This window comes from Haliotis rubra, unplaced genomic scaffold (assembly GCF_003918875.1).
Source record: "Haliotis rubra isolate DU_JTF1 unplaced genomic scaffold, ASM391887v1 Scf684, whole genome shotgun sequence".
Taxonomy (NCBI): domain Eukaryota; kingdom Metazoa; phylum Mollusca; class Gastropoda; order Lepetellida; family Haliotidae; genus Haliotis; species Haliotis rubra.
In genome coordinates this window covers 459080-479976 of record NW_025767395.1, presented here as the reverse complement: position 1 = coordinate 479976, position 20897 = coordinate 459080, and the positions used below count along the sequence as shown (strand labels likewise).

The 20897-nt window shown below is 40.1% G+C and overlaps 1 protein-coding gene and 2 long non-coding RNA genes across 3 annotated transcripts in view; all 3 read right to left on the bottom strand.

The window, feature by feature from the left end:
* LOC124258141 (cell adhesion molecule 4-like) overlaps positions 1–20897 on the bottom strand; it is an 87391-nt gene that overhangs the window by 54579 nt on the left and 11915 nt on the right. The gene's annotated exons all lie outside the window — the stretch shown is intronic.
* Positions 1311–2619, bottom strand: LOC124258150. The gene is made up of 3 exons (XR_006893517.1): positions 2516–2619; positions 1764–2132; positions 1311–1644 (listed from the first exon to the last, which is right to left on the bottom strand). It is a non-coding gene; the product is annotated as an uncharacterized LOC124258150 (long non-coding RNA).
* LOC124258144 lies at positions 4504–9580 on the bottom strand. The gene is made up of 4 exons (XR_006893511.1): positions 9464–9580; positions 6456–6477; positions 5064–5119; positions 4504–4551 (listed from the first exon to the last, which is right to left on the bottom strand). It is a non-coding gene; the product is annotated as an uncharacterized LOC124258144 (long non-coding RNA).

Below are 20897 nucleotides of genomic sequence, written 5' to 3'. Positions count from 1 at the left end.
AACCACTAGCACTATTGGAAAAAGAAGGAAATTCAGCAATCCCAGTACCTTTGTCACAAGTCGCATGGTCAGCGTGTCATGCAGTCTTCTAAATGCCGTTCAAAGACTAAACTATCGAGCAAAAGAAAGTTACCACTTTTAATGCAATTGCATAAACACCCAAGCAGAAAACATTCGCCCAAATATAACATGCTCCAATGAAAGCGAAGGTATCCGAAAAAGTAAATATGATATTATTGGCATAGGACTGAATCTCTAAGAATCATTGAACTGTGTATATAAATAGATAGTTTTTTTACAATATATCGATTGACAATTGACATGACCATATTAGACTTATGAATAGTGGGACTTGAATAGAATTTATACCTAAATTATTCTCATCGCGAAATGGCTGCACTATTGTCCATCTTATGTAAACTTTTAACTCACTCACTCAAACGCTTGTGGGGCGAACAACTGAATGAAAATGCATCCATTTTGGGGTTGGAAGACACAATCATATGTTCCTGGTAAGGTTTACGGAAGGATCAATGCAAGAAGAAGACAAAAAATAATCATAATAATAAGTTTATTAAGATGTCGCAACACAACATCAGATAACATATAATACAAAGTAAAGCCACTCTTTCTCATCGATAACAAAATATCCGTTCTTCTATAGCTAGACTCACCTACATAACCAACGGTACACTAACATAAAAATTATTTGCTTTACGATTAGAATATAATATTTAGAAACCTTAGAATATTTATTAAAATATGCTATCACAAATGTCTGTTTAACAGTAATCAATATTAGCCACAGTCACACCAGCTAGGTACACAGTCTTACATACATTGTAAGGATGTAAGGATTGTTCGTCTGGAGCTACAAAGACAATATCACTTGCATCAAGTGACAAAGAAAATATCGTCTGCATAAAGTGACAAAGAAAATATCGTCTGCATAACGCGACAAAGAAAATATGGTCTGCATAAAGTGACAAAGATACTACCGCCTGCATAAAGTGACAAAGAAAATATCGTCTGCATAACGCGACAAAGAAAATATCGTCTGCATAAAGTGACAAAGATACTACCACCTGCATGAAGTGACAAAGAAAATGTCCTCAGTACAAAGCGACAAAGAAAATATCATCTGCATAACGCGACAAAGAAAATATGGTCTGCATAAAGTGACAAAGATACTATCGTCTGCATAAAGTGACAAAGAAAATATCGTCTGCATAAAGTGACAAAGGAAACATCGTCTGTATAAAGTGACAAAGAAAATATCGTCTGCATGAAGTGACAAAGAAAATATCGTCAGCATAAACCTATAAAGAAAATATGGTCAGCCTACAGCAAAAAAGAAAACATCGTCTGCATAAAAATATAAACACAATGTCGTCTGCATAAACTGTTGCCTCACTTGAGGCTGCACCCCCTACTGTGGTCCCGTGGTCGTCTGTTGGGAACGATGAAGGGTGGAGAGACGTATAGATGAGAAACTGTACAGTCAGTTCATGCCCTACTGGTGTCGTGGTCCTCTGTAGAGGAGAATGAAGGGTGGAGAGACGTGTAGATGAGGAACTGTATCGTCAGATTAGGCTTCACCTGGTACTGTGGTCCTCTGTGGGGGACGATGAAGGGTGGAGAGACCTGTAGATAAGGAACTGTACCGTCAGATTAGACTTCTCTGGGGGACGATGAAGGGTGGAGAGACGGAGGAGAGGAACTGTACCGTCAGGTTTGGCTTCACCTGGTGCTGTGGTCGAGACGTGTAGATGAGGAACTGTATCGTCAGATTAGCCTTCACCTGGTACTGTGGTCCTCTGTGGGGCACGATGAAGGGTGGAGAGACGTGTAGATGAGGAACTGCACCGTCAGATTAGACTTCTCTGGGGGACGATGAAGGGTGGAGAGACGGAGGAGAGGAACTGTACCGTCAGGTTTGGCTTCACCTGGTGCTGTGGTCGTCTGCTTAGGAAGTTGAAGGGTGGAGAGACGTGTAGATGTGGAACTGTTCCCTCAGGAGTCGCTCGTAATCATGTAAGGGTAAGACATTCCCGTCGTTGTTGGAAGCACAAGGTACATCACTGAAGTCACGGGACAATCTGTCTGCCATCACAGTAAGATATTCACCACATCTGTAATTACAACATTACACTTACATTGCACATAAAGTTGTCTTGCACAGAAGTGTATGTATTTTGCTTTCATGCAGCGTGGAACAGAAATCATAAATGGATTGCAAATCCTAAAACAGACCTCAACAGTGATCATAGATTTGCAATCCTCTCTTAACAAATCGTACATTTGTTACATAGATCCAAGTGCTACTTTCTCCGTCATTTCCACAGATAATCTATAAGGGCTTCGTTTATTCAGTTAGGGTCTAGTTTTCTGGGGTAAGTTGAGTAAATGGTGTTTAACACAGGAGATTGCAACTGGACACATATATGAGGGTTTGTTAACTGGTTATAAGCATACCTAACTCCAGCACTTAAGGTCAAACAATAAACTTATGTACCTTCTGTCCTGGTTTTCTGCAAATAAAGCAAAAGACAAACTTGTAAATTTCTAAACGGAAAGATTCGTCCACGTTTCCATTTACTGAATAACAGTTAGTGACTGAGTCGCTGTTAGCACAGTCCATCAACATCACCAAAACCAGAACACCATAATTAGGGCTTCACATATTGTACCCATGTGGGGAATCGAACCTAGGTCTTTGGCGTGAACGCCTTAACCACTTGGCTCCCGACTGCCCAAATTACTGAATCAAAACAGCGTTAACAAAATAAAATGAAAAAAAGATTTCAGCATATGAAGGTGAACTACAGACATGCCTGTTTGCTGTTTAACGCTGCATTCAGCAATATTCCAGCTATATTACGATTGTCTGAAATAATCAAGACTTGACAAGAAAACCCAGTGATTGATATCATGAGCATCGATTTAAGCAATTGGGACACGGGGGTATACATGCATGGCCATAATCAGCCAGCGTTATGACGAGCTTGCAAATAGGTTGTAGAAGACCAGCTCTGACCTGGTTCTTCACTTTGGTGTAAGTTCGTGTTGGTTGTGGTGTGTTGGGGAGTGGAGGAGGGATTGAAACTTACATTGCATTCAAAAAGATTCATGTATTCATCGTACCTCTTACGTCCTTGCAGACAAGAACAGTAACTGCTGCCACCACAACTGCCACAGCAGTGAGCATAATGGAATAGACAGCTATGATGGGAACGATGTCGTCGACGTTGTCATCACCTTCTGATATAACACACAGTTAACACATATGTAATTAGTATGGTAATTCATATGAGAACGCAGAGACGTATTTGAATGATAAGAAATGTTCTGTTAATATTCCTTGTTCGTTTTAATGCATATATTGGTTTTAAAACATAAGGAGGAAATAGAGGAAGTACTGGGTTTTTTTGTCCTGTCTACATCGTATTTGAAACATAAAAGATTCGTCGTTAATATTCATTATTCCTTTCAGTGCATAGATACTGGGTTTAGGACATTAGGAGGAAATACTATTTGTGTCTACTTTTTCAAAGAAACTACGATTCTTTATACGCTACTGGAACCCTGTCTACATCGCATAACGCAACAAAGGAAACAAGCAATGAAGATGGAAGAATCATCCTTGATGTATGACGGGAAGTATGACCGTTACAGCTGTCCAGGCCAGTGGATCTGTTTCCCACACATGGCATATTACCGAATCCTGGTTTTGTACATGGAAATTAAGAAGTGTCATAAGTATTATATATAAAATATAAACGAATTTGACTTAGGAAATGTTTATTTACAGTATATTAGCTATTCTATGATTGGTAATCATATAATCGGTATTTTTCCCTTTCCTTGAAATATTACACCGTAACCACGACGATTTGACTTATATCCAATGTATATGGGTTTTAGACACGACTCCTATTCCAGGCTTCTGGGCTTCAGACGGGAGATAGTTCGAGCTACATTCAATCGACATATCAGTACCATACACTCACAGTTCGAGTTTCACAGCCGTTACACATCATGCTTGTAGTTAACCTTTAGACACCAACCTTCTATTTCCTGGTAGCTCCCATCGTTTTCGTCTTCCCTGTGATACGAAACCAAGCTGATAAAAAATGAGTATTAAACTAGAGTAAAATGAGAGGAAATTATAAAGTTGTGACACACTCTCAATCTACATCGCTCCGAATCGTGCTCTGATAGCTATGTCGGTTTGTTTGTTGTTTGACGCCGCACTCAGCAATATTCCAGCTATATGCCGGCGGTCTGTAAATAATCGAGTCTGGACCAGACAATCGAGTGCTCAACAGCATAAGCATCGATCTACGCAATTGGGATACGATGATATGAGTCAACCAAGTCAGCGAGCCTGACCACCGTATCCCGTTGGTCAACTTTTACGACAACCATCGGTTGCTGAGTATCAATTCTATATCAGATTTTCAGCTATGTATCACTGTGTGAGATGATATATTTATTCATCCTACTTGAAGATTGATGAAGATACTCACCGCTGATCAACGTATCCTCTCTCTGAAAGTGACAATGTTCAGCAGTTAATTATGCATACAAACTGTAAGGTTAATCACAGATGCCTGTATTATTGTGCACCGATCACATATCCGTACATGTTTGAATATAGTGCACTGATCTAGCACCGTAGACGCGATATATGGACAGCATCCGTTACAAGTTTCAATAGAAGGTCAATCAGTGAGTGAGTGATTTGGGTTTCACGCGACTTTTAGCCATGTTACAGCAATATCACGACAGGGGACACAAGAAATGGGCCTGACACATTGATCCCATTTCAGGAATCGAACCCGGGCCTTCGACTTTAACGCTTTAACCACTAGGCTACCCCAACGCCCAAGGTCACTCGGAGCTAATAGTTTTGATAGGCCTTTAGTTTTTCTATGTTGACAGCTAAAATTCCAAGACTGTTTTTAGACATGGTACATAACATTGCCCATTTAATAATTCGCCTGTTTACCTGAACTAATTCATGTGACGTTTAAGGGTCTACGATGACGTACAACACCAACCTTCTATCTCCTGGTAGCCCCCGTCTGTTTCTGCGTCAAGGATGTATGTGACAACGCTGGGGGAAAAGAAATGTAGAAAGTGCTTGGAATCAAGGAATATTTATGAAAACAAATAAAAGTGTTGCAAATAACAAAATAGCTGTCAAAATGATATGAATGAACCACTGAGAAAATCAGTGAAGACACCAGCTGTTCACGAAAATACAGGTAGTTCACGCCCTTAAAACATTTGCCTGGAAGAGTAATAACTATCCAGCAGCTCATTGACTGTGCGCCATTGATTTAGATTGTGCTCGATATCACACAGCTATTGATTAGTGATATAGCCAGTCAAATTGTGTTGGTGATGAACTGTTTACCCAATAGCCTTGAAGGATTGCAGATACTGCCAACTAGTACTGTTTACCCAACAGCCTTGCAGGATTGCAGATACTGCCAACTAGAACTGTTTACCCAACAGCCTTGAAGGATTGCAGATACTGCCAACTGAAGGATTGTACCAACTGTTTTACCCCAACAGCCTTGAAGGATTGCAGATACTGCAAACTGGTACTGTTTACCCAATAGCCTTGAAGGATTGCAGATACTGCCAACTGTTGTTTACCCAACAGCCTTGAAGGATTGCAGATACTGCCAACTGTTTACCCAATAGCCTTACCATCTGGATAGCAGATACTGCCAACTGTTTACCCAATAGCCTTACCATCTGGATAGCAGATACTGCCAACTGTTTACCCAATAGCCTTGAAGGATTGCAGATACTGCCAACTGTTTTCCCAATAGTCTTGAAGGATAGCAGATACTGCCAACTGTTTACCCAATATCCTTACTATCTGGATAGCAGATACTGCCAACTGTTTACCCAGTAGCCTTGAAGGATAGCAGATACTGCCAACTGTTTACCCAATAGCCTTGAAGGATAGCAGATACTGCCAACTGTTTACCCAATAGCCTTGAAGGATAGCAGATACTGCCAACTGTTTACCCAATATCCTTGAAGGATAGCACATAGTGCCAACTGTTTACCAATAGCCTTGAAGGATAGCAGATACTGCCAACTGTTTACCCAATAGCCTTGAAGGATAGCAGATACTGCCAACTGTTTACCCAATAGCCTTGAAGGATAGCACATACTGCCAACTGTTTACCCAATAGCCTTGAAGGATAGCAGATACTGCCAACTGTTTACCCAATAGCCTTGAAGGATAGCAGATACTGCCAACCGTTCGTTTACCCAACAGCCTTGAAGGATTGCAGATACTGCCAACTGTTTACCCAACAGCCTTGAAGGATTGCAGATACTGCCTACTGTTTACCCAATAGCCTTGGAGGATAGCAGATACTGCCAACTGTTTACCCATGTGCCTTACCATCTGGATAGCAGCTACTCACCGGTTATGAGGGTATCCTCTATCTGAAAGTTATAATTGTGTAGATAAGTAAATGCAAAATGTTAGATGAAAAATATATGCTTAACGAATTGCTCGTATAATTGCATACCTTTGAAGTAGAAATAAATTATTAGAAATTGGTAGAACGATATGTGACAGTTTTTAGAGCAAATGTCTTTCTTTTATAGATAGGTGATACCCGAACCTCTGGAAACCCAGGGCATGCTTTATTTAAGACTTTTTCCATTACAGTTAGGGTTAGGCGGAACGAAATATAACAAGGTTCATTTAGAACAAATGCCTGTTCTCAGGCTGTTCAAATGTATCTTGATGGTTATATAAGAGAAATGAAATGTTGGACTGAAACATACACAGGAAAGGAGACGTCAAGTAAATAGCACCCCAGTTTTCAGTAATTTACATCTAACTTCTCATGTAAGCTTATAACATAGATATTTAGTTTTCACTCTATTTATGGGTGTGAAAGGTTTTGCATATGATCTCAATAATAGTGTCTCTTAAGGGTATAAACTCTTCACGCCGAACACCTGAGTTCGATTCCCCACATGGGTACAATGCCTGAAGCCCATTTCGGGTGTCCCCCATCGTGATATTGCTCACATTCACTCACTATAAACTCTTCCTTAAAGGCTGGTCTCAGATTCAATTTCCCCGCATTTACTTCCTTAAAGAATAGTTACTTCCTTAAAGAATAGTTATAATAAAGACATCACATCTAAAAACATATTAGTATTGCTTAACGTTTGTATAGGTGTATATATACTGACCAGCAATAAAAACGCAACTCAGAATTCATGAAAATTGTACTTTTTCAGCATGAGTTTGGTTTTGATACTTTAACACAAGTATGATGTGGTGAGGATAAAGCATTCACCATGTAGGATGGTGTTCGAATCCATTTTTAGGGAGAAACAAGCAAGGATGAAATGCATGACACACGCATTTCACAGCAACATGCCACGTGTAAGTGAAATGGAGAGACACCAAGCAATAGGCATGCTGAATGCTGCAGTTCGACAAGTTCATGTAGACCGGTATTTTCAGGTGCACCCTTCGACAATAACTCGTCTGCAGCAACGGTTAGTAATGGCAACTGGCAGCGTTTCTGATCGCCCCCGTTCCGGTACGCCCCAGTGTGACGTCACAAAGACAGGACGGATAATCCAACTTCAGCACCTCCGGAACCGTCTGCAGGCGGCAGTAAGCACTGCTAATGCCGTGACTGGGTCTATGGGGCGCCCTATCAGCGAAAGGACTGTGCGCAGACGACTCCTAGCGGCAGGCTTACATTGCCGTCGACCTTACCGTGGACCCATCCTCACCAACAGACATCGACTGGAACGGCGCCGTTGGGTGACAATAACCATGGTTAAGCCAATTCTGTTATACGGCTGCGAAATAAGGGGTTTTGAAAACTGTAAATCTATAGAATTCCTTCCCCTTAAGAGAAGCACGCCATTATAATGCTATATGGAGACCTTGGAAGGGTACCCCTAAATAACTCTATCAAATGTCGCATGGTATATTTCTGGGCTAGACTCCTATCTGGTAAAGAACAAAAGCTGTCAACAATTGTGTACCAAATGCTATATAATGAAGCCTGCATAAACAATAGCAACCAAAAATAGATTAAATCCGTGGAAGCCGTTTTAAATGAAACAGCCTACAGTATGTGCTGGTTAGTCAACCAAAAATATCTAATTCAATTTTTCGAATTAACGGAAACATTTGGGATTTTTTGAGAATCTGAAACTTAAGAATCATTGGAGTGATAATGCCATCAGATCATAGTGAAAATTAAAAACTATTATCTCCTTAGGCTTAGAAGATATAGCAACCCAAACATTGCGCGTAGAGATTTCGAATTCTTCTAAGGGTACCATGTATCGCGTATTCAAATCTGAACTTGTCTTTGAAAAGTATCTCACATATATCCATTCCTCCTTGGCTCTTAAATTTCTCTTGTTTAGAACTTCCTGCCACCATTTACATATAGAAGTAAATTCCACTCGAAGAAGGAATGTGTAACCTCTGCTACACGTGTGATGTTGGCGATGAATTTCACTACATTTTTCTCTGCCCTTTCTTTAAACATCATAGGAAAACTTATATCCCAAACCATTAGGTTGAAAAAACCCAATGTTTTAAGATTTAACGAATTGTTAAACTGTAAACGAATTAGTGTTTTAAAACAACTGTGTATATTTTGTAGTACTGTCATGAAAACTGTATAATCTTCCTTGTAAACCATCCCGCCATCCTATGTATTCTCAACTGTATATTTATTTGTACCTGTTATGTCGAGTACCCCAGCCTGAGCGGAATAAAAGTTCTGTTCTGTTCTGTTCTGTACTGTTCTGGACAATGAAGGTGGGATGATGTCATCTTTTCAGACGAATCGAAATTCAGTATGAGTTTTGATTTCTTGAATTGCGTTTCTTTTGCTGGTCAGTATTGGTATATATCAGTTGTGGGGGTAAACGTATTCTGGAAGTAACCATCCCCCGCCCTCCCCGCCTACCTCACCCAAAGCGTTGTCCCACACTGTCATATATAAATCAGTACATGTGTAGATATATAGGAAGGGACGGTGGGGTAGACTAGCGGTTAAAGAGTCCGCTCGTCACGCCGAAGACCCGGGTTCGATGCCACACTTGGGTACAATGTGTGAAGCCAATTTCTGGTGTCCCTCACCATGATATTTGGGAAATATTGCTAAAAGCGACATAAAACCAGACTCACTCACATAAAGGAACGTGTCTATCTTTCTTATGCACTATCATCGTGTGACTGTTCATCTGAAAGCATTGGCCTTGCTATTCTATGGAGACAACGTTTCCGTGATAGGAACACACACACATCGATTGCGTATGTAACTGACCATGCAAATAAAACGGCTATTGCTTCTGAAAAAGGAGTGCTTCTGAGAGAGACAACTTTACGTGACTCTCGGTTATCGTCATTCACTCTCACATCACACCGTATTACCTCCACGTCTCTGTTTTCTACAAACAACAACGATGACGACAACGGCGATGACCACGATCAGGACGGAACAGACAGCAGCCTCGGGGACGATGGAAATGGCACCAGATTCAGTATCTTCACGTGCTGAAACATTTAATATGAACAATATTCAGTACAGTATGCATACGAGTATAATCATGTAACATCAAGCCTCTTCGGGAGGTTTTAACCTGATTCAAAACATATTGGTTGACACTTGCGATGTCCATCTGAATAACCTTTCCGTGCTACGCTTTGTAAGTGATTGATGAGGTACGCTGTACATCCCCAACAACAACGTCATTGTCAACATCAGCTCCACAGGAGGACATGCAACGTCGGCAACATCAGTGTTCTCATTTGTGCAGGGTGAAGAAACGGAAATATCTAACGAAAAGTGTCAAATTATATTCCTCGTATAAATAGAGGTTCAGGAGCACTGTATTCTGTAGGGCTGGGTTTCTAATTGATTTTTTCGAATTAATTGAAACAATTTCGGATTTTTGGAAAATCTGAAAGTTAAGAATCATTGGAGTGATAATCCATTTAGATCACAGTGAAAATTAAATTCTTCATCAATATCACTGCTTCAAATGGGTAATTATTTTTAATCATGGAGTGCCATCTAAAGGGTATTTGATTATTTTAAATATCTGGGTGTTCTAGCAGGTGTTCAAGCAGGTGTTCCAGCAGGATCAGGAGTACGAAAAGGGGGCCGTCCCAACAGGCGTCATCCCCAACAATAGGTTGTATATAACAGATTCTGTTACTGAAGTGTTGACTTACGGGAGACGTCCAGCGTCAGGTTCCGTGATGCACTCCCATGTGTGTTGTTGACGTGACACGTGTACAGTCCAGACACAGATACATCTACAGCTGGTATAGACAACACAGCCTCCCCCTGTCCTGTAATCACATTCTGTCTGGAGATGTTCCACCAGGTTACAGTACAGGCAGGGTTACAATCAGCAGAACATCTCACTGTTACAGGTTTCCCTTCTTCTACCTCCAGCTTGTCACTTGTGCCGTCAAACTGTATCTGACCAGGTCCATCTGCAATGCATGTGAGATGGTCAGCTAAGAACGAATGTTTTTTTTTACATATAAGTGCAGTTTGCTTCTGTGACATAAATGATGAATGAAGACATGCTGCTTGGCTTGGCCTGTGTTCCTGGGATTCACAAAATGGTAAACGTCTCAGACCAATATCAGTTTATGCTTTCCTCACACAATAAGTACAGACTACAACTGGAACACCGTTGTAACTCACTCACTCACTCTGTTGATATGTACTACTCTTGACAACATGTCCAGGTGAGCTTACAGTGCCGGGAAACTAGAAACATTTTCGACAGCCTCTGAAACTCTAAAACTTTGAATGGATAATTAAATCAGACCTGCTTATATTTCCTATTCGAACTTTTACAATAATCATTTCTGTTCTGTTTACACAGAACACAGTACTTCAGCAAAGAAGGTTGTGACAAAACTATCACTCAGAAGCACAGATTCAAAGATAAGATATACGAGGTTCTTATGCCGTAAACAAGGTAAGGTCTAACTCACAGAGAACATCCAGTACATGTCCGTGACTCCAGTTAGACGCCAGCCCCTCCTCCACGGCCTTGCAGCTGTATATGTCTCCCTGGTTCTCTCTGCTGATGTGGGTTATTGTCAGGTCATCTCCACCTGTAGGATACTCATCACCAGATTCTACCCGGGTCCTGTCCCTCCTCCAGATGTAGGTCATGGTCAGTGGGGGATGGTCCGGGGGTAGACACCGGGAGGAGGAGGAGCATGTCAGGATGACATTCTCACCTGATACAGGTGAGGCAGGTCCGGTAACGGTGGGTGTGGTAGGCTTCTCTGTGAACAAATATAACAAATGTGCTGAGACCTTAGCACGAGTGCCATTAAACAGGATTTTGCTGAATGCTTTCATACTTGTATTTATATACTATTCATCATTATTATCTATCAAATGTTAAATAGTTAGTGCATTCACTCGTCACGTGGAAGACCCTGGTTTGATTCCCCACATGGGAACAATGAGTGAAGCCCATTTCTGATGTCACCTATCATGATATTGCTGGAATATTGCTAAAAAAATCACTCATTCACTCACTCACTCAGTGTTCCGCAGTCAGTGTTCCACAGTTACAGCAGGGAATCCATGTTGGCTGGATCCTAATACTCCTAACCGTTTTGTTGATTAAATATGATAGTTACCACACAACTACTGGCTGCCTCTACTGAAACGAGTTAAATGTACTTTCCATAGAGAGGAGGGTCGACGGCGTCACTACCAGGTGCGTCACAACAAATGGCGTTAAAAAGATGCAAGACTGATGGACTCGGATACACTCATCCATGTTAAACTTCGACACTGCTTCTTTGTCGGTGAACAAGCATAGTTCATATACAACACACACATGCATACAACACACACACAAGCATACACACGCAAACACACATACGCACGCGCGCACGCACATACACACACATACATACACACACACACACGGATCCATGTCGCCATATACACAATAATCTAACCCCCCCCCATTTCACCTAACCTAAAGTTCTTCTACTGAAATAGAAGATTGAACAGCTATTTATTGATGTTGGAGATACATTAAGACAGTCCAACATTATTCTTCAAATAATATTCTGTTAATCTCATATCCTACTCACGTGCTACAACGAGGACCTGTCTACATCCAGTAACTGTCTGTCCATTGGTTCTTTGACAGTAGTAAGTACCAGCGTCCTGTACAGTAACATTGTAGATGGTAAACCTCAGCTGTCCGGTCTGTGATAGTGAGTCCTCCCCGGTGTATCTGATCCTGGTCCTGTAGCCGGTGTGACTGCTGTTGAGTACCCATACACGGGGTGAGTTAGGCAAGACCAGGAACAGTCTCACAGCTACCGAACCATTCACCCATACGTTATATAGGAAGCTGACATTCGCTGGGTTCATGGTTATGTTAACATCGTCGCCAACACGTGCAACAGTGTGTGGGTATCCAGTTGTTATGGAGGCAAGACCTGCACGCAAAACAAGTATTCGTCATTAAAACAAGGTTAATATTTGACAGAATTATTTAAGCACATTATTGAAGTCAGTTCAATATAATCCTAGTTGACAGATACATACCACACACATATAAGCTCCCAAACAAAGAGGAGGAAATAACTTTTATGAACAGGCGTTATAGTATTTTCTGTGGGCTGAGTTGTCAAACTGACACAATTTTGCATTTTTAATGTAAACTTTTCGGAAAATGTAAATTACATTCTTTTTAGGGGAGTCAATAAAGTGATTTCGATGGACCCGATCGATTGTATTCTTAATATATTTTGCTCTTTTTCATTTTTGTCACATTGTTATAATGTATCTATGAAATGGTTTATTATGATTGTTTACACTGTATAATATGTATATATCCCATACACAGTGCTTCATATACATGTATGCACTATACTTACATATCTTACACACATTACTGACATGTGATCTACACTACGCTGAACATACTAACATATCATATACTAACATGTGGTCTACACTACGCTGAACATACTAACATATCATATACTAACATGTGGTCTACACTACGCTGAACATACTAACATATCATATACTAACATGTGTTTTACTTTACGCTGAACATACTAACATGTCATATACTAACATGTGGTCTACACTACGCTGAACATACTAACATATCATATACTAACATGTGATCTACACTAGGCTGAACATACTAACATATCATATACTAACATGTGGTCTACACTACGCTGAACATACTAACATATCATATACTAACATGTGATCTACATTACGCTGAACATACTAACATGTCATATACTAACATGTGGTTTACATTACGCTGAACATACTAACATATCATATACTAACATGTGGTCTACACTACGCTGAACATACTAACATATCATATACTAACATGTGGTCTAGACTACGCTGAACATACTAACGTATCATATACTAACATGTGATCTACACTACGCTGAACATACTAACATATCATATACTAACATGTGGTCTACACTACGCTGAACATACTAACATATCATATTCTAACATGTTATCTACACTACGCTGAACATACTAACATATGATGTACTATCATGTGGTCTCCACTACGCTGAACATACTAACATATGATATACTAACATGTGATCTACACTAGGCTGAACAAACTGAACAAACTAACATATCATATACTAACAGGTGGTCTACACTACGCTGAACATTCTAACATATCATATACTAACATGTGGTCTAGACTACGCTGAACATACTAACATATCACATACTAACATGTTGTCTCACCTGAGGTAAGTGTGTTTGTTCAAAATTGCCGAAACTGGGTACAGCAGAAACTGGTTACCCGGTGAGATAAGTCATTTGACTATTAACCTTCTAACGCCTTACAGGCATCTTGGGTTATCCAGGGTAATAATAATCAGATTGTGATTCAGCGTCCAGCGAGCAACTAGACAGAGTGATACTAGGCGCTATATGAAAATAAAACATATTAAAAACTGGCGTGATAAGTTCATGTACTGACCTGCACGCAAAAAAATACCAGTCATCATTACGTACGATTACTGAGAGAATATCCCGTATTACTTGAGAAAACAGTCACAAGGTTGGCCATTTTCGAAGACAGATATACATACCACACACATGAAGTACTCCGGTCACTGTGTAAAACAGAAACATAGTCAGCAGCTGGTTAACACTGAAAGATCTGAGCTGTTGATGTTCGTGTAGTTTCACTTGACACTATTTCCCTGTCACATGAACCATGTCCTTGCTTGTTGAAACAGTAGTGAATACGCCGTTTCGTTGCTATTGGGCAGTTGAATATTGAATACTATGTTGTGATGAGTTTACTTGGCACTGCTGGGTCTGTCTACTCTGTGAATCATGTCCTTGCTTGTTGAAACACTAGTGTCGTTATCATTGGGCAGTCGAATATTGAATACTGTGTTGTCATGCGTGCTGGGTCTGTCTGCTCTGTGGTAGCCAAGTGGTTAAAGCGTCCGCTCGTCACGCCGAAGACCCGGGTTCGATTCCCTCCATGGGTACAATGTGTGAAGACCATTTCTGGTATCCCCCGCCATAGTATTGCCGAAAAATGGCGAAAAGTGACGTAAAAAGATATTCACTCACTCACTCAATCACTCTCATATGTACCCGTATTTACTCTTTTGCACTGCACATCAAGATGTAAATGTTACTATTGAGATCACACCAAGTTTTCTTTCTTTAACGTCGCCCTTTGCAATATTCCAGCTATTCCAGTCAGTAAATGACAAGGCAATCCAGTGATCAACATCATCAGCATCGAATTTCGCAATTTGGATACGATGACATGTGTCAACCGATCCCATTAGTCGCTTCTTACGACAAGCATGGGTTGCTGAAGATCAATTCTAACCCGGGCCTCAAAAGAAACTAAACGAGTGTTTGTCAGACTCCATTTGTCTTACAACGACTACAGTAATCTGTTTCTTACAACACCCTAAAATCTTACCACTTTTGGATCAAATCAATGCATATTTCGTCCTTTCTCATTGTATCGGCGCATTGATACATAACCCAACGTTATGAATGAGTGACGTCACTGGGCTTACTACTCACTACACATACTATGTGTAACCCTCCTCACAAAAAACGTTTCAGTCATATTTGTGCATTTTCGAGGCAATAATCATGATGTAAACAAGATACGATCAAAGTCAAGTCAAGTCAAGTGTTTATTTCCAGTATAAAGGCCTCAGGCCCATATACATTGCAAAATATATACAGTTTTATATAAAATAGATACATGGCAATATTGCCTTAGTTTGCAAAACATAACGTTATAGGTTTACATATGTCATATATATATTATGATGAACAAATATTGTATGTGTGATATTTATCATCTCAGGTTTTACATGTACGTTCTCTTTATTTACTTAAGCTTTTTAAAACTAGTACATTTTCCGTTGATAGATTTGATCTAAATTTATACATGTGCGGATTTTGATGATATATATATATGGAAAGTATTTAATTCGTAGAGCGCTATATAATGTACAATAATAAAAAATGGTACTCGTCTACACTATCTAAATTACAATGTGGAAATAAACGTTGATACTTATCTATTCCTAACCACCTCCTTTCATTATGTTTTAATCGTAATAGACCACATCTGAACTTAACCAATATATTTCTAAGTCGTTTGTCAATAACGCAATCTAAATATTTCTCAGGAGCTAAAATGCTTTTTATATTCACGATAAATACAATACAAGAACAACAAACCATAACGTTGCAACTGTCATGTAAATCATTCTTTCCCAAGTGAAATTATTTCATTATTATCGTTCTGAACATGTGCTAGGTGACGTTTATTTCATTTGAATTCAGTCGTCATCGAAGGATAGTGTTGGAGTTTTTCGCACATGGGGGATCTGCTAAGCAGCCAGGTATGAACCCCATGGAACAACTTTTAGGAGGGCATGGGCAGATGTTTTTCGTGCGAGGGGTGGCTACACTAGGAACTGACGTGGTCACCAGTGTCGGTTCACACAATCACAACAAACAATAACTAATAATTTGGTGACAATATTCATATTAGTAGCGTTGTCATGGTGACCACATTTTCAGGCATTGTTTTCATTCAAGTTTCTAGTTATTTTCTCTCTCAGATTAGTAGACTGATTACCGCATTTTCAACATATTTAAGACAGTCGTTAGATCAAATAATTGTTTAGTTTTGGAATTCAAGAAATTCTTTAGTTCCTTCAACAGATCTCAAGTATTTAAATTAACTGACATCCTTAAGTTTTATCTCTTAGACTATTCTCATTATCTACTCTCTTCTTATTACAGACATCTTTCCATTATGAGTTCAATGTTTTATATTCACTAACATGAGTATCACAAGGAATATATCAAGAGCATGACGTGTGACAATTCCTAAAGGTGGCCATATCAAAATGGATATTTATCAGATTATCTACTCTCCCAAAAAAGAAACGCATATAGGAATTTCAACTGTATTTTTATGTTTATTTTGAAACATCTTGTAGGCTTTATGAGTTAATGAAATATAGCGAAATTGCACACTGGGAATGCAGACTTATCCTTCTTTGGCACCAACTCGAGGAAAGTCAGTTTGAGTGTCACATGGAGACATATGGTGGCGCTGAAGTCAATACCTCGTGTGACCACTGTGGGCATCCAGAACATCCAGGACATCCCACAGACGTTCGATCAGGTTTAAGTCCGGTGATCTTGAGGGCCAGGGGAGTACATTGATGTTATGGTTCTGGAGGAAGTCTCTAGTGTGACGTGATGTGTGGGGCCTGGCATTGTCCTGTTGAAACAACTCCCTCTGGCGATCAATGATTGGAAGGTGGTGTGGGCATAGGCTTTCGTCACAGTACCGTTGAGCTATCAGGTTGCCCTGGATCATCACCAAATCACTTCTCCTACGGCAGGTGATCGCTCCCGACATCATAACACTTCCCCGGCCGAATCTGTCCTCCTGGGGAACGCAAGCGTCGGCGAAACGTTCACGTCGACGTCTGTACACCCGCATTCTTCCATAGCGTCGTTCCAATAGAAATCGTGATTCATCACTGAACCAGATTCTTCGTCAATTCGGTAGATTCCAGGCCTGAACGTTCGTGCACCATTGAACTCGATGTCGACGATGTTGTTGTCGAAGCACAGGACCAAAATAAGGTCTTCTGGCACGTAAACCAGCCTCTCTCAACCTGTTCCTGACGGTCTATGCAGAAAGCCTCCTCAATCCGGGTATTTGTCGAGCGGTACTGGTCGCCGTATTTGTTCGATAACGCAGGTGATGTACCCGGATGTAGCGATCCTGCAGCGCAGTGGTCACTCGAGGTCGCCCACTACGAGGGACCTCTGCTACCGCATTCTGCCGGCGATATCTCTCGCAGAGCCGTGAAATTGTGCTTTGGTGAACATTCATGCGTCGGGCAACTGCACCTTGAGACTGGCCAGCTTCAAGCAAACCAATGGCGATATGACGGTTGGCTTCACTTAGACGTGGCATTTTGCGTTAGTCAACAATATTCCAAATACAGTGAATAATTGACAGACAGCGATCAACCTTTTACACCCATCATTGAGACTATCTGATCCCCAACTTTCACGTGCATTGCATGTGAATTCTGTATTCTGTGACTCTACACGCCGAAATTGAAAACCATGATGTTAAATACGGGTATTTTACGGATGGTCTGTTATGTTCTGATGTTTCAAAACATAAACACCATAGGGCTCATAAACATAGCAAAACCTTTTTGTAAAATGAATCACGTTTTAATTCATTGCTACATGAAATTGCTATTTTCATGATGCGTTTCTTTTTTGGGAGAGTATATATACTTTCAACAGCTGAGATAGATTCGCCTGTAACTTGGCCGTGAAAATGTCAGCAAATCGAGTACCCCAGATGTATTTTGTATCGAGGTAGTAACATCCATTTTATTATCTTTAATCTTTCCATACAAGATTTACCTGAAACTGGACAAAGGTCAAAATAGTAGGGCGAAGCCAATGATTATAGCACTCTGAAGTACACACTGGGGCACACATAAACATCCAGTCAAAGTCAGAACACGTGTATGCTCCAGGGGCTCAGTCTGCTACAACACAGCTCAACATCTTGCCAAACTACTAGCACTATAGGGAAAAGAAGGAAATTCAGCAATTCCAGTACCTTTGTCACAGGTCGCATGGTCAGCGTGTCATGCAGTCTTCTAAATGCCGTTCAAGGACTAAACTATCGGGCAAAAGAAAGTAACCACTTTTAATGCAATTGCATAAACACCCAAGCAGAAACATTCGCCCAAATATAACATGCTCCCAATAAAAACGAAGGTGTCCGAAAACTTCGCCCGAATCGTGCATTCTTCAAAACGTGAAAAAAGTAAATGTTAGTCATTGGTCAAAATGCACGTGCACGATAGTGGCATAAGTAACAATGTTGGGCAGAACAATCATGCTGTAGCCGTTGTGGTTAAACCAAACTGTGATACGTACCTCACTGTTTTACTGTATTTTGTCCACAAATATGCAATTATAATATCTTCAATCTTTATTTCTTGTGTAGTGGAGGCCATAGGCCTACATTTCAGGATTACAGAGCGATACATACATGTGTATATTTAATGAATAAGACAATAAGTTAATTTACAAAATATGCGAAAAAGTAAATATGACATTATTAGCATAGGACTGAATCTCTAAGATTCATTGAACTGTGTATATAAATATATAGGTTTTTACAATATATGGATTCACAATTGACATGACCATATTAGACTTATGAATATTGGGACTTGAATAGAATTTATACCTAAATTATTCACATCGTGAAATGGCTGCACTATTGTCAATCTTATGTAAACTTTAAACTCACTCACTCAAACGCTTGTGGTGCGAACAACTGAATGAAAATGCAACCATTTGGGGGTTGAACACACGATCATATGTTCCTGGTAAGGTTTACGGAAGGATCAATGCAAGAAGAAGACAAAAAATAATCATAATAATAAGTTTATTAAGATTTGGCAACACAACATCAGATAAAACATAATACAAAGTAAAGCCACTCTTTTTCATCGATACCAAAATATCCGTTCATTTTTACCTAAACTCGACTACATAACTACCTGTACACTAACATAAGAAATATTCGCTTTACGATAAGATTATAACATTTAAAAACCTTAGAATGTTTATTAAAATATGCTATTACAAATGTCTGTTTAACAGTAATCAATATTAGCCACTATCACACCAGCTAGGTACACAGTCTTACATACACTGTAAGGATGTAAGGATTGTTCGTCTGGAGCTGCAAAGACAATATCACTTGCATAAAGTGACAAAGAAAATATCGTCAGTATAAAGTGACAAAATAAAATATCATCTGCATAACGCGACAAAGGCAACATCGTCTGCATAAAATGAAAAAGAAAATATCGTCTGCATACAACAACCGTGAAATTTCGTCTCCATAAAACGACAAAGAAATTACCGTCTGCATAAAACGACAAAGAAAATATCGTCTGCATAAAACGACAAATAAGAAATATCGTCTGCATAAAATGACAAAAGAAGATATCGTCTGCATAAAATGACAAAGAAAATATCGTCTGCATACAACAACAAAGAAAATATCGTCTGCATAAAACGACAAAGAAAATATCATCTGCATAAAACGAACAAGGAAATATCGTCTGCATCAAACAAATAAGAAAATACTGTCTGCATTAAACGACAATGAAACTATGGTCCTTTGTGGGTGACGATGAAGGGTGGAGAGACGTGTAGATGAGGAACTGTACCGTCAGATTAGACTTCTGTGGGTGACGATGAAGGGTGGAGAGACGTGTAGATGAGGAACAGTATCGTCAGTATAGGCTTTACCTGGTACTGTGGTCCTCTGTGGGGGACGATGAAGGGTGGAGAGACGTGTAGATGAGGAACAGTATCGTCAGTATAGGCTTCACCTGGTACTGTGGTCCTCTGTGGATGACGATGATGGGTGGAGAGACGTGTAGATGAGGAACAGTATCGTCAGTATATGCTTCACCTGGTACTGTCCTCCACTGTGGGGGACGATGAAGGAAGGAGAGACGTGTAGATGAGCAACTGTACCGTCAGATTAGACTTCTGTGGGGGACGATGAAGGGTGGAGAGACGTGTAGATGAGGAACAGTATCGTCAGTATATGCTTCACCTGGTACTGTCCTCCACTGTGGGGGACGATGAAGGGTGGAGAGACGTAGATGAGGAGCTGTACTGTCAGTTTTGGCTTCCCTTGGTGCTGTGGTCCTCAGTTAGGAAGTTGAAGGGTGGAGAGACATGTAGATGTGGAACTGTTCCCTCAGGAGTCGCTCGTAATCATGAAGGGGTAAGACATCCCCGTCGTTGTTGGAAGCACAAGGTACATCACTGAAGTCACGGGACAATCTGTCTGCCATCACAGTAAGATATTCACCACATCTGTAATTACAACATTACACTTACATTGCAGATAAAGTTGTCTTGCACAGAAGTGTATGTATTTTGCTTTCATGCAGCGTGGAACAGAAATCATAAATGGATTGGAAATCCTAAAAAAGACAGTGATCATAGATTTGCAATCCTTTCATAACAAATCGTACATTTGTCACATAGATCCAATTGCTACTTTCTCCGTCATTTCCATAGATAATCTATACGGGCTTCGTTTATTCAGTTAGGGTCTAGTTTTCTGGGGTAAGTTGAGTAAATGGTGTTTAACACAGGAGATTGCAACTTGACACATGTATGAGGGTTTGTTAACTGGTTATTACCATACCT